The sequence below is a fragment of the Hemicordylus capensis genome, chromosome 6, assembly GCF_027244095.1.
Source record: "Hemicordylus capensis ecotype Gifberg chromosome 6, rHemCap1.1.pri, whole genome shotgun sequence".
Lineage (NCBI taxonomy): Eukaryota > Metazoa > Chordata > Lepidosauria > Squamata > Cordylidae > Hemicordylus > Hemicordylus capensis.
In genome coordinates this window covers 23,538,595-23,551,817 of record NC_069662.1, presented here as the reverse complement: position 1 = coordinate 23,551,817, position 13,223 = coordinate 23,538,595, and positions in this window count along the sequence as shown.

Below are 13,223 nucleotides of genomic sequence, written 5' to 3'. Positions count from 1 at the left end.
TCTTTAAAGACTTTTAAAAATTTGTCAGAGATGGGGAGGCTCTTATTTCACTAGGAAGCGCATTCCAAAGCCGCGGGGCAGCAGTGGAGAAGGCCCCGTCCCTGAGTAGCCACCAGAACACTTAGATGTTCTTTCAATTATTATGTTTGTTATTCTTTCTAAATTATCTAATACCGCCTTCCAAAATTTATGAACCACAAGGCAATTCCATAACATATGGGAAATTTCTGCATTTATATCTCCACACTTCCAACACCTCACAGAGCTTTTGTATACCTTATTAAGTTGTTTAGGTGTCATATACCATTGATACAATACTTTAAGAAAATTTTTCTTTCATATGAATACAAATAGCTTTCATTGCTTGGCTATTGAAAATATTATGGGATGCTTTTTAATTGGGTAATGGGGGGCACATGAGAGTAGGTTGCTTATATAGGAGAAGGGGCAATTTTGGAGGGGCAGCACTGTTGGGGAGAAACAAAATGATTTCAAAAAGACCACATACATGAGAGTTATATATTATTACTGTTGTGTTCTAGATGTCATTGTGGTTTTGCACAATTCTTATCATTCCTGCTCCCTGTAGTACACTTGTACTACAGACAACCAGCTAGGGCATCAGCACATTTAATGTCAGCATGCCAGTCACCTGCAAAAGTATGACTGCTAGCAGCAAAGCAGTTATCTAGAGAAATTCATTGTTACTGCTTGACTTGTCTGTGTCCCCATTTCTTAAGGGGCAAGTTCACACATGATATTCATTAGTGCCCCAAACCAACATCAAGTGATGACTTGCATACATGAAAGAGTTAGCACAGCTCAAACACAACCGTTTTTAGTTATAGCAATTCACACAAGGTCAAGTAATAGGCATCTAGTGATGCACGCGGACGTGTGAATCAGCCACCAGGCAAGCCTTGAAGATAAATTCTTAAGAGTTTGAAAGTAACAATTCCAGCTGTTGTTGGCTTGTAGTCTTCCATTGTTTTAAAAATCAACCACCACCACCCCCCGACAAAAAATAAATTACCAGAAGTGAAATTCACAGACAAGAAATACTTTAATTAAATATTGTGTAAAATGAACATTTTTATACAGTTAAATATCTGAAAAGAATGTACAGATAAAACAATCTTATTGTAGGGTCTTTAACAGTAAAATCTACCATTTAGTGCAGTTTTCCGTTGGGAGACAATGAAGCAATGAGTGCATTGACTAATTAATCTAAAACACAATCAATTTGCAATTATGAAGAAATTTGCAAACTTTCTAACATTTGGAGGGGCAGAAACAGGGTATGTGACCACTCTACAAACATGCCCCACCAGTTGGCATGAGTTTCATGGCTTTGAATCACTCCATGCTGCTTGTGTGGAAAAGAGTGGTGCTTGTAGTCCCACCAATGTAAATTCATTTTTGTTTACCTACTGTAACACAGCGCTTCAGAAGATGAGCTTTTTAGGGGACAAGCTTAGTATATAAGACATGCTGATGGAACCAGTATCTTCAAAACACATTGAGATGCTACAAAAACTTTGTTTAAAGATTTTATTTAAACTGTTAAGAATCAACCAACTGCTTCATGAACAATTCCATTTTATTTCCTGATCTTCTCTCATATTTTCACATTTCTTGGTCCTGAAGAATAAGGAAAAAGCGATGCCTACTTTGTATAAAGTTTCTGATTACGTCTTGGCTATGTCTAGTACTTGCTATGTATGTGTCGGGGGAAACTTTGTGGATGCACCATTTTGATTATCATGAAACACTGATGAAAACGCCTCCAAAACATTTTTCTGTACTCATAACTAGATTCACAATGGTGGTGTGTCTCTATAATGTGATTTTTATTTTTTAATTTTATTTTATTTTATTTATTTATTTTGGTGGTATAAAAAGGGGGGCCAAAGAGGTATGAGCCAACAAAACTGGGAGGAAAGGATGAATATATGATTTGGGATAATTTTGGGCATTGGAGGGTGGGAGGGTTTTTCATTGCTTAACTTCATCTTAATGAAATGAAACTTTGTAACTTATTATAGTTAGAAATTGTAACTTTGATATTGAATTCTCTTGCCTTCAACAAGCACACTGACAGAGACAGAATGCTACAGTCTGTTGGTTATATATATTTCCACTGCTAGAGCTTCCTGTTAAGCAAGTGCGATCTGCAATATTCCCCCCCCCCCAAAAAGGTTTGCTAGCACTATATAATGTTGCATTCTTAGGCTACTGTGAAGTCTGTGTTTCTTGTACCAGAAAATTGCCCCTTTGACTTCTAGATCCTGCTTCCCTAATGTGTTTTGTAATTGGTTATAAAATTGTAGACTTTTGTGATTTTGCCAAAGTTGTAGCTCAATTTTTATACACTTGTCTTGATTTTTTCCCCCAGATCCACTTAAATATTTAGAAAAGTAAATTTTATTCCTTAAAAAGATAAGGAATAAAATAGTCATACTTTGCAACACTTTCTTTCACATAAACACTTGCAATCACCAGGGGGATGTATTTTGTAACATATCAATTATAAATATTGTATTTATCTTTGAAATTTTGTATATTGCTTTTCATCATTTTTTCTTGTATGTATGTTTTTTGGTCACTTGACTGGTATTGTGATGTTGTGAAAAGCATTAAGCCAAGAACAATTGCCGCTCGGCATTGGGGGAGAGTCCCGACATCCATGCTAGGATCTTTAGGAATTATATTATCTCTCCATACCATGCATAATTTTATAGACTTCTATCATGTCTCCTCTTAGTTGCCCCCACCCCCACCCCTTTCTAAACTAAAAAGCCCCAGAGGTTGTTCTAGGCTTGCCTTGCCTTGTAAGAAAGGTGCTCTAGGCCCCTAAGCCTTTTGGTTGCCCTCTCCCGCAGCTTTTCCAATTCTAAAATATAGTTTTTGAGATATAGTGACCAGAACTGTACATCGAACTCCCAGTGTGGTTGCACCATAGATTTGTATGAAAGTATTATAATACTTATAATACTTGTTATAAGTATTATCAGGGTGCTGATGACACCCAAATCTATTTCTCCTCCTCGTCCTCATCCTCATCCTCATCATCATGAAATTTGCTGGTCAATGACTGAATAAACTTATAACTTATAACTCATCATGAAATGGCATTCACTCCCTAAACGCCTGCTTAAAACTGAGCTTCAGGGTAGAATTTCCCCAGTGTGCCTCAGTGTGCCTTGTATACATATGCATCTGCAAAACTGTGATAGTAAATAAATGCTTCAGGTCATATAGCTCCATGTTTCACTATTTCACTAAATTCACAAAACATACAAGGACATTTCTTAGCATACTATTCTTAGCATGATATGCTGACAGTCTACCATAGTCTGTGAATAAACTGTGTCTTTTGAAACTCCTTTTATTCAAACTTGGAAACAAATCAGTTTATTCATGGATCGCTGTAGATTGTCGGCAGATGGCACTAGGAATACCACACAATCGTCTTGTACATTGTGTGTATTTCTTGTTTTATTTAAGTTGAACTATATCACCAATGTAGAAAAAAAACCTGATCCATACATTATGGCTGAGTTCAGAGATGGCATGAAATTGGAGTTAAATGGGGATTGGTTGGAACTCCAGTAATCAAAAATTGAATAAATAAAATAAATGTCTGAATTCGTGAAACCATGTTTTTGCAGCAAAAATGATCTGCAGTTTGCCTTGACAACCTCCAAATTGAATCTTCAGTTTGCACAAAAGTTTGCCACCAAGCCCACTGGTTTGGTCACTAAAGGGTTATGTCTGAGCCCAAAGGCTGCTATAATCATGGGTTTGTGCTGATTTTCAATCAATTTTCAAAGTGGTGGTGGCACAAATGTGCCAGGGATTGCAGCCGCTTCATTGCTTCTGTGATTCTCACTGGTCACCTCTCTGAGCACCAGCCCCACCCCTCCTGTCACCTATCCAGCTATAGAGTTGCCCCCCCCCCAACAGGGACACCACCACATCCCACCCCCAGATTTGTCAGCCTCACAAGCAGTGTAGTCACACAAGGGCATTCCCTCTTCCCACTTTGTCCCTTGCTCCCCCCGACCCACAACCTGGCAAGCAGGAGGGAAAGGGGATGGGGTGATAGGATGGACACTAAGTGCTTTGCTCCCCAAGGAGGAAGCAGCAATGATGTATGTTCACAAGCAGAAACACTCTAGGTGGCAACATAAGCAGGGCACCCCATCACAGCACTGGGAGGAGAACAAATGGCTGGTGGTGTGGTGCCTGGGATCAGGTTTAAAAAAGCAGCCCCAACCAGGAATTCTTGAGCAGCCAAATTCAATTTTTTTTTCACAGAAAGGTAGGGGAAAGGGGGGGGGGCAGAGCTGGCAGATCCCCATTCCCAGCAGTCTGATTTAGGAATTTTGAATAGATTACAAGATCCACCCACTCACTCAATGCCCCCGGGGTTGCAGTGATTCTTTTCTATATATAGAGGTTCAGTCTACTAGGGAGGACCATGCAGCTGAAACCCCTAGGTCTCCCTGTAGACTACATACTCATGAGTGGAGCTAACCCAACAAAGCTTGTGTGGGGTCCCCAACTCATATATATATATATATATATATATATATATATATATATATATATATATATATATATAAAAGAATCACTGCAACCCCGGGGGCATTGAGTGAGTGGGTGGATCTTGTAATCTATTCAAAATTCCTAAATCAGATCTGTTGGGAATGGGGATCTGCCAGCTCTGCCCCCCCCCTTTCCCCTACCTTTCTGTGAAAAAGAAAAAATTGAATTTGGCTGCTCAAGAATTCCTGGTTGGGGCTGCTTTTTTAAACCTGATCCCAGGCACCACACCACCAGCCATTTGTTCTCCTCCCAGTGCTGTGATGGGGTGCCCTGCTTATGTTGCCACCTAGAGTGTTTCTGCTTGTGAACATACATCATTGCTGCTTCCTCCTTGGGGAGCAAAGCACTTAGTGTCCATCCTATCACCCCATCCCCTTTCCCTCCTGCTTGCCAGGTTGTGGGTCGGGGGGAGCAAGGGACAAAGTGGGAAGAGGGAATGCCCTTGTGTGACTACACTGCTTGTGAGGCTGACAAAGCTGGGGGTGGGATGTGGTGGTGTCCCTGTTGGGGGGGGCAACTCTATAGCTGGATAGGTGACAGGAGGGGTGGGGCTGGTGCTCAGAGAGGTGACCAGTGAGAATCACAGAAGCAATGAAGCGGCTGCAATCCCTGGCACATTTGTGCCACCACCACTTTGAAAATTGATTGAAAATCAGCACAAACCCATGATTATAGCAGCCTTTGGGTTCAGACATAACCCTTTAGTGACCAAACCAGTGGGCTTGGTGGCAAACTTTTGTGCAAACTGAAGGTTCAATTTGGAGGTTGTCAAGGCAAACTGCAGATCATTTTTGCTGCAAAAACATGGTTTCACGAATTCAGACATTTATTTTATTTATTCAATTTTTGATTACTGGAGTTCCAACCAATCCCCATTTAACTCCAATTTCATGCCATCTCTGAACTCAGCCATAATGTATGGATCAGGTTTTTTTCTACATTGGTGATATAGTTCAACTTAAATAAAACAAGAAATACACACAATGTACAAGACGATTGTGTGGTATTCCTAGTGCCATCTGCCGACAATCTACAGCGATCCATGAATAAACTGATTTGTTTCCAAGTTTGAATAAAAGGAGTTTCAAAAGACACAGTTTATTCACAGACTATGGTAGACTGTCAGCATATCATGCTAAGAATAGTATGCTAAGAAATGTCCTTGTATGTTTTGTGAATTTAGTGAAATAGTGAAACATGGAGCTATATGACCTGAAGCATTTATTTACTATCACAGTTTTGCAGATGCATATGTATACAAGGCACACTGAGGCACACTGGGGAAATTCTACCCTGAAGCTCAGTTTTAAGCAGGCGTTTAGGGAGTGAATGCCATTTCATGATGAGTTATAAGTTATAAGTTTATTCAGTCATTGACCAGCAAATTTCATGATGATGAGGATGAGGATGAGGACGAGGAGGAGAAATAGATTTGGGTGTCATCAGCACCCTGATAATACTTATAACAAGTATTATAATACTTTCATACAAATCTATGGTGCAACCACACTGGGAGTTCAATGTACAGTTCTGGTCACTATATCTCAAAAACTATATTTTAGAATTGGAAAAACTGCGGGAGAGGGCAACCAAAAGGCTTAGGGGCCTAGAGCACCTTTCTTACAAGGCAAGGCAAGCCTAGAACAACCTCTGGGGCTTTTTAGTTTAGAAAGGGGTGGGGGTGGGGGCAACTAAGAGGAGACATGATAGAAGTCTATAAAATTATGCATGGTATGGAGAGATAATATAATTCCTAAAGATCCTAGCATGGATGTCGGGACTCTCCCCCAATGCCGAGCGGCAATTGTTCTTGGCTTAATGCTTTTCACAACATCACAATACCAGTCAAGTGACCAAAAAACATACATACAAGAAAAAATGATGAAAAGCAATATACAAAATTTCAAAGATAAATACAATATTTATAATTGATATGTTACAAAATACATCCCCCTGGTGATTGCAAGTGTTTATGTGAAAGAAAGTGTTGCAAAGTATGACTATTTTATTCCTTATCTTTTTAAGGAATAAAATTTACTTTTCTAAATATTTAAGTGGATCTGGGGGAAAAAATCAAGACAAGTGTATAAAAATTGAGCTACAACTTTGGCAAAATCACAAAAGTCTACAATTTTATAACTAATTACAAAACACATTAGGGAAGCAGGATCTAGAAGTCAAAAGGGCAATTTTCTGGTACAAGAAACACAGACTTCACAGTAGCCTAAGAATGCAACATTATATAGTGCTAGCAAACCTTTTTGGGGGGGGGGGAATATTGCAGATCGCACTTGCTTAACAGGAAGCTCTAGCAGTGGAAATATATATAACCAACAGACTGTAGCATTCTGTCTCTGTCAGTGTGCTTGTTGAAGGCAAGAGAATTCAATATCAAAGTTACAATTTCTAACTATAATAAGTTACAAAGTTTCATTTCATTAAGATGAAGTTAAGCAATGAAAAACCCTCCCACCCTCCAATGCCCAAAATTATCCCAAATCATATATTCATCCTTTCCTCCCAGTTTTGTTGGCTCATACCTCTTTGGCCCCCCTTTTTATACCACCAAAATAAATAAATAAAATAAAATAAAATTAAAAAATAAAAATCACATTATAGAGACACACCACCATTGTGAATCTAGTTATGAGTACAGAAAAATGTTTTGGAGGCGTTTTCATCAGTGTTTCATGATAATCAAAATGGTGCATCCACAAAGTTTCCCCCGACACATACATAGCAAGTACTAGACATAGCCAAGACGTAATCAGAAACTTTATACAAAGTAGGCATCGCTTTTTCCTTATTCTTCAGGACCAAGAAATGTGAAAATATGAGAGAAGATCAGGAAATAAAATGGAATTGTTCATGAAGCAGTTGGTTGATTCTTAACAGTTTAAATAAAATCTTTAAACAAAGTTTTTGTAGCATCTCAATGTGTTTTGAAGATACTGGTTCCATCAGCATGTCTTATATACTAAGCTTGTCCCCTAAAAAGCTCATCTTCTGAAGCGCTGTGTTACAGTAGGTAAACAAAAATGAATTTACATTGGTGGGACTACAAGCACCACTCTTTTCCACACAAGCAGCATGGAGTGATTCAAAGCCATGAAACTCATGCCAACTGGTGGGGCATGTTTGTAGAGTGGTCACATACCCTGTTTCTGCCCCTCCAAATGTTAGAAAGTTTGCAAATTTCTTCATAATTGCAAATTGATTGTGTTTTAGATTAATTAGTCAATGCACTCATTGCTTCATTGTCTCCCAACGGAAAACTGCACTAAATGGTAGATTTTACTGTTAAAGACCCTACAATAAGATTGTTTTATCTGTACATTCTTTTCAGATATTTAACTGTATAAAAATGTTCATTTTACACAATATTTAATTAAAGTATTTCTTGTCTGTGAATTTCACTTCTGGTAATTTATTTTTTGTCGGGGGGTGGTGGTGGTTGATTTTTAAAACAATGGAAGACTACAAGCCAACAACAGCTGGAATTGTTACTTTCAAACTCTTAAGAATTTATCTTCAAGGCTTGCCTGGTGGCTGATTCACACGTCCGCGTGCATCACTAGATGCCTATTACTTGACCTTGTGTGAATTGCTATAACTAAAAACGGTTGTGTTTGAGCTGTGCTAACTCTTTCATGTATGCAAGTCATCACTTGATGTTGGTTTGGGGCACTAATGAATATCATGTGTGAACTTGCCCCTTAAGAAATGGGGACACAGACAAGTCAAGCAGCAACAATGAATTTCTCTAGATAACTGCTTTTGCTGCTAGCAGTCATACTTTTGCAGGTGACTGGCATGCTGACATTAAATGTGCTGATGCCCTAGCTGGTTGTCTGTAGTATTTTCACTGGTTGCCCATTTGTTTTTGCACTAGATTCAAAGTGCTGGTTTTGACCTTTAAATTCCTGTATGGTTTATTTTATTATTATTATTTATTTTTTACATTTATATCCCACTCTTCCTCCAAGGAGCCCAGAGCGGTGTACTACATACTTGAGTTTCTCTTTCACAACAACCCTGTGAAGTAGGTTAGGCTGAGAGAGAGAAGTGACTGGCCCAGAGTCACCCAGCTAGTTTCATGGCTGAATGGGGATTTGAACTTGGTTCTCCCCAGTCCTAGTCCAGCACTCTAACCACTACCCCACACTTATGGTCAGGTTATCTGTCACACCACATTCACACATACAAATCTAGCAGGAACCTCTGTTCTGTGTCGCAGGCCCTGCTCTTGGCCCCACCACTGACTCAGATTTGGTTGGCAGGGGCCAGGGCCTTTTCCATTGTGGCCCCTCACCTTTAGAATGCCATCCTGGAGGAGCTTCACCTGGCTTCCTCTTAGGTTTAAACAAAAATTGATTTAAAGACTCTCCTCTTGAGAGACTTTTTTGTATTTTAACCTGCTGTCAGTACTAGTCTGATCTTTGGATTTTAAACTTGGTTTTAAATGGGATCACAGTTTAAGCCCGTTTTAGCACTATTTTTTATGCTGCCTTGCTGCCTGCTTATTTTTATTTTATATTGTTGTATTGTGATTTATTGTCATGAGCTGCCCCAAACAACACTATGCAGGAAGGGCAGAATATAAATAATTTCACCCTTATCCAGAGTCATGACTTTTTTTTTACACACGAGTAGAACTTCTGCCTTTTAGGGTCGACCATCAACAGTAAAGGACCCAGCAGGTAAGAAATACGCCACAGATTAGCACTTGGTAGGGTTGCGATGAATAAAGGCCTTGGAATGGATATTTAGATGCCATGACACATCTATACCTACACTCTACAGATGTGAAAGCTGGAGTTTGAAGAAGCAAGATAGAAAAAGTATTGAGACTTTTGAACTTTGGTGCTGGAGAAGACTTTTGAGGATACCATGGAAAGTCAGGAAAACGTACAAATGGATCATAGAACAAATCAATCCAGAATTTTCACTAACGACACAAATAACCAGGCTCAAACTATCATACTTAGGACACATTATGCAAAAACCCAGCTCCCTTGAGAAGTCCATAATGCTGGGGAAAGTTGAAGGAAAGAGAAGAGGACAACCAGCAGCAAGGTGGATGGATTCGATTATGACAGCAATGAATGCACTACTGAGAGACCTTAAAGGCCAAGTTGTAGACAGTTCATCCTGGAGAGAATCTATGTGGTTTGCTAAGAGTCGACCCTGGCTTGATGGCACTTAATCAATAACTTCCTACTCCCAAATGGCTGCCCCCCAACTTTTTTTAGCCTACAGAACCCACAATAATTTAACAGGTCACTCCAGTGAGTACAGCGGTGACCCCCACATTCCAAGCACGGTGCCCTGTGTGACTGCATGACACTGAGAATGTGAGCTGTTCACAAAGAAAAATGAACACTTAAAACTCCACACTGATGAGGATCCATACTTCAACATCTCAGTTCTCAGCTGGAAGGACACACTGTGACTGACCTAAAGGCAAACTGGGAGCAGGTCCAAGTGTATTCTAAAGGCCAGTCACCCACAATCATCACATCTTTTGCTTGGTTTCTTGTCAGCTGTCCTGGGCAGAGATTTCCTGGTTACACACAATACCAACATCTTCTGCCCATCCAAGCCAAACACATTTGACCGTACTTCCCTTTGTGAATGTGGTTGCATCTCTGGGGGTATGTCTGGCTGCTGCTTGTGTCTCATCGTGCCTACATAGGCCCAAACTCTTATTCAGAAGAGCCTCTGCCAGCTATACACTGGGAAGAATCTTATCCCTCACCACATTTCTCAGAGGGCAGGTTAAGATGAACATTGCCCTGCACACACGAGAACATCAGGTTCTGTGTCACAATCAAGGCTCTCCTCTCTGTTGCCTGTATTACCAAGGATCGGTGAATACAAGACTTTCCAAGTGTATGGGCAAAGGGTAAGACTGAGTATGGTGTGATTGATGCAGAAGTGGTGACTGAAGGACCTGGCCCTCCCCCTCAGAAGCAGTACAAGTGTCCAACAGAAGTTGAAGCAGGAAACAGAAGTGTAATAGGAGGACTCCTTGGACAGGGAGTTCTCCTATAAACACCCAGGTTATGCATTACAGATAGACTGCATTTCTGTGAGAACGTCCTGTTTAAGGAGTCCTTCTATTATGGATAAGTTTTATTCTTTGCCTATACACTGGGAAAGTCTTGTTCTTGGTCATACTGGCGGCGGGGAGGGGTATTTTGATCACAGCATATCAGTGGATGGCCGAGATCAGAGGTGACCTGTCTTCCATATGCTCAAGTATTCCGTTGTTTAGGTCTAGTTAGCTTGTTCTCCCTGAGGGAAGGGGCTCCTAGAATCCCCACATTCTCCACCAGATTGTTGTAACACTATATTAAAATGGAATCATGCCCATCTATCAGACACTGAGTAAATCCTACTTTTCTATGTAAAAGAGAAGCATGGAAAAACTAAGTTGATCTTAGTAAGCATTATATATGTCAAGCATTTGCATGTGGCTACAGTCTCCAACTGCTTCTCCCTTCCTCTGCTGCTGTTCAAAGTCTAATGAAGTGGCCTCAGAAATGCTGGGGAGGGAGCTGTTACCCTGTTCCTCCACCAGCCCTCAGAGAAAGGAATCAGACTGCTCCTTGTCGGGAGTCTCTAGGGCCAAGTCACTCCCATGTTACCCTGCCAACCCTAACTCTGCAATCAGGACAATCCCGATCACTTTCTCCCAACTCCGCCCTCCCCAATCTAGCTGCCTCCTCCCTCCCTCCCTCCCTCCTTCAGCTGTTGCCTGTCCCACTACCATTGAGGCCCTGCCTTCTCTGCCACCAGGAGGCAACCTGCTGCTTGCCATGATGGCTCACCCACGGTCCTCAGTTCTTAGGTCTTCTGGCAATCCCCAGCAGCCGAGGAAGGTCCCAGATGGCTTTGACTGTACCTGGGAGCTGTATGGCCTCCGTCTTCTCAGCCCCACAATCGGGTGAGTAATTGGGCCCTCTCGCGACTGGCGGGAAGGCTTGACAATATACAATAAAGCAAATCATGTAATGTATTATAATATTTTTTGGACTTTGTACTGGACTCAGGGACTAGCACAGGTGCTACAATCCAGGACATGCTGACAGCCAGACTAAATTACTCATGAGTAGTCTCATTGAGATTAAAGGGACAAGTTAGTCATGACTAAATTGTTCCATTAATCCCAATGGGACTACACATGGGTGATTTAGTCCGACTGTCAGCCACCATTCTGCCCCTCACCAGGGTCAGCCACTGAGCCCAAGTGGATGTTTTTCTCCTATTGTATGCTCTCTAGCAGGGCTGGCATTGGCATTGGCATTGCTGGGCACCTACTGAGGGAACAAGGCCCTCAGAAGGGCCCACCTGATCCCTGAGGCTACCAGTGTATCCATAGCCAGAGTTGTAGTGGAACAACTCACCTGAGTCCCATCCCAGATAGGAAAGCCCCCCTGGAAGGCAATTCATAATGCCAAGGACCCCCCTGGAGCCAACTCTGCTTTTCAGCTTCAAGCGCTTTCCAAGCAATTCAGTTCTCAAATTATGAATATCTGTGACTCACACCAATCAAGCAGCATGGATATTTTCTTTTCGTCTCACGGAGCAATGTTATTTAGCACAATAACTACCATCTCTTGCTCCTGGAATGAATGTTCTAGACAATTCCCTCCCAGCCAAAGCCATGGGCATTCTTGAAACTGGCCTTTCCATGAATCAGTTCTACATCACTGCCACAGAGCAGTCCCACTATTTACTGGAAACTGCCCCGACTATTTGCCGCCCCACTATTATAGTCCCACTATGGGACTATAAACCGCCCCACTATTTGCTGGAAACCGCCCCGACCCAGGTTGCGAGCCAAGCACCGAGCCCCTAGATTTTTATTATTTATTCTAATTATTTAAAATATTTATACCTCGCCCCTCTAGTACACTCCTGCTCAGGGATGCTCACAACATTAATAAAAAGATACAATGTAAATTAAGATTAATACAATTAACCAGATTTAAGTTAAACAAGTTAAAACCAGGCTAAAACCACATTTAAAATTATATATATATATATATATATATATATATATATATATATATATATATATTTAAAGTTCCAAATTGATGAGTCTGCTCTCTCCTCAGACGAGGAACTGGTGGCCAAAAAACTGCCTCAGAAGGACATCATGGCCCCGACTCCCAGTCATAGAAGACCCACTAGAATCCTTATCCAACCATGGCCCAGAGGTCACCCTAAACTGCTATGCTCCACCTGACTGCACACCGAGCTGCAGATCTAGCCCCCACCTTCATACCAGACCCAGCTTCCAAGTAACCAATCCCTTTGGGACCCTTAGAGGCTGTGGCACCCTAGGACACGTCTTTGACCTCCCATCTCCCCAAGGAAGCTCCTTCAAGTTCCCTCTGTGGTGAACCAGGCTGTGGTCTATTGCTGATTTTGCACACCTTGGCCACAACTCCGTTCGTGAAAACTCCCAGTAGCGCTGCCACCATCCTCTGCTAAGAAAAAACTTCAAAATTTCACCAAAAATATCTCAAAATTTCAAGTAGTATGGAGTCTGAGCAGGCAACATGGAGATACAGAATTAAGAACTTTATCCAGCATGGACCATG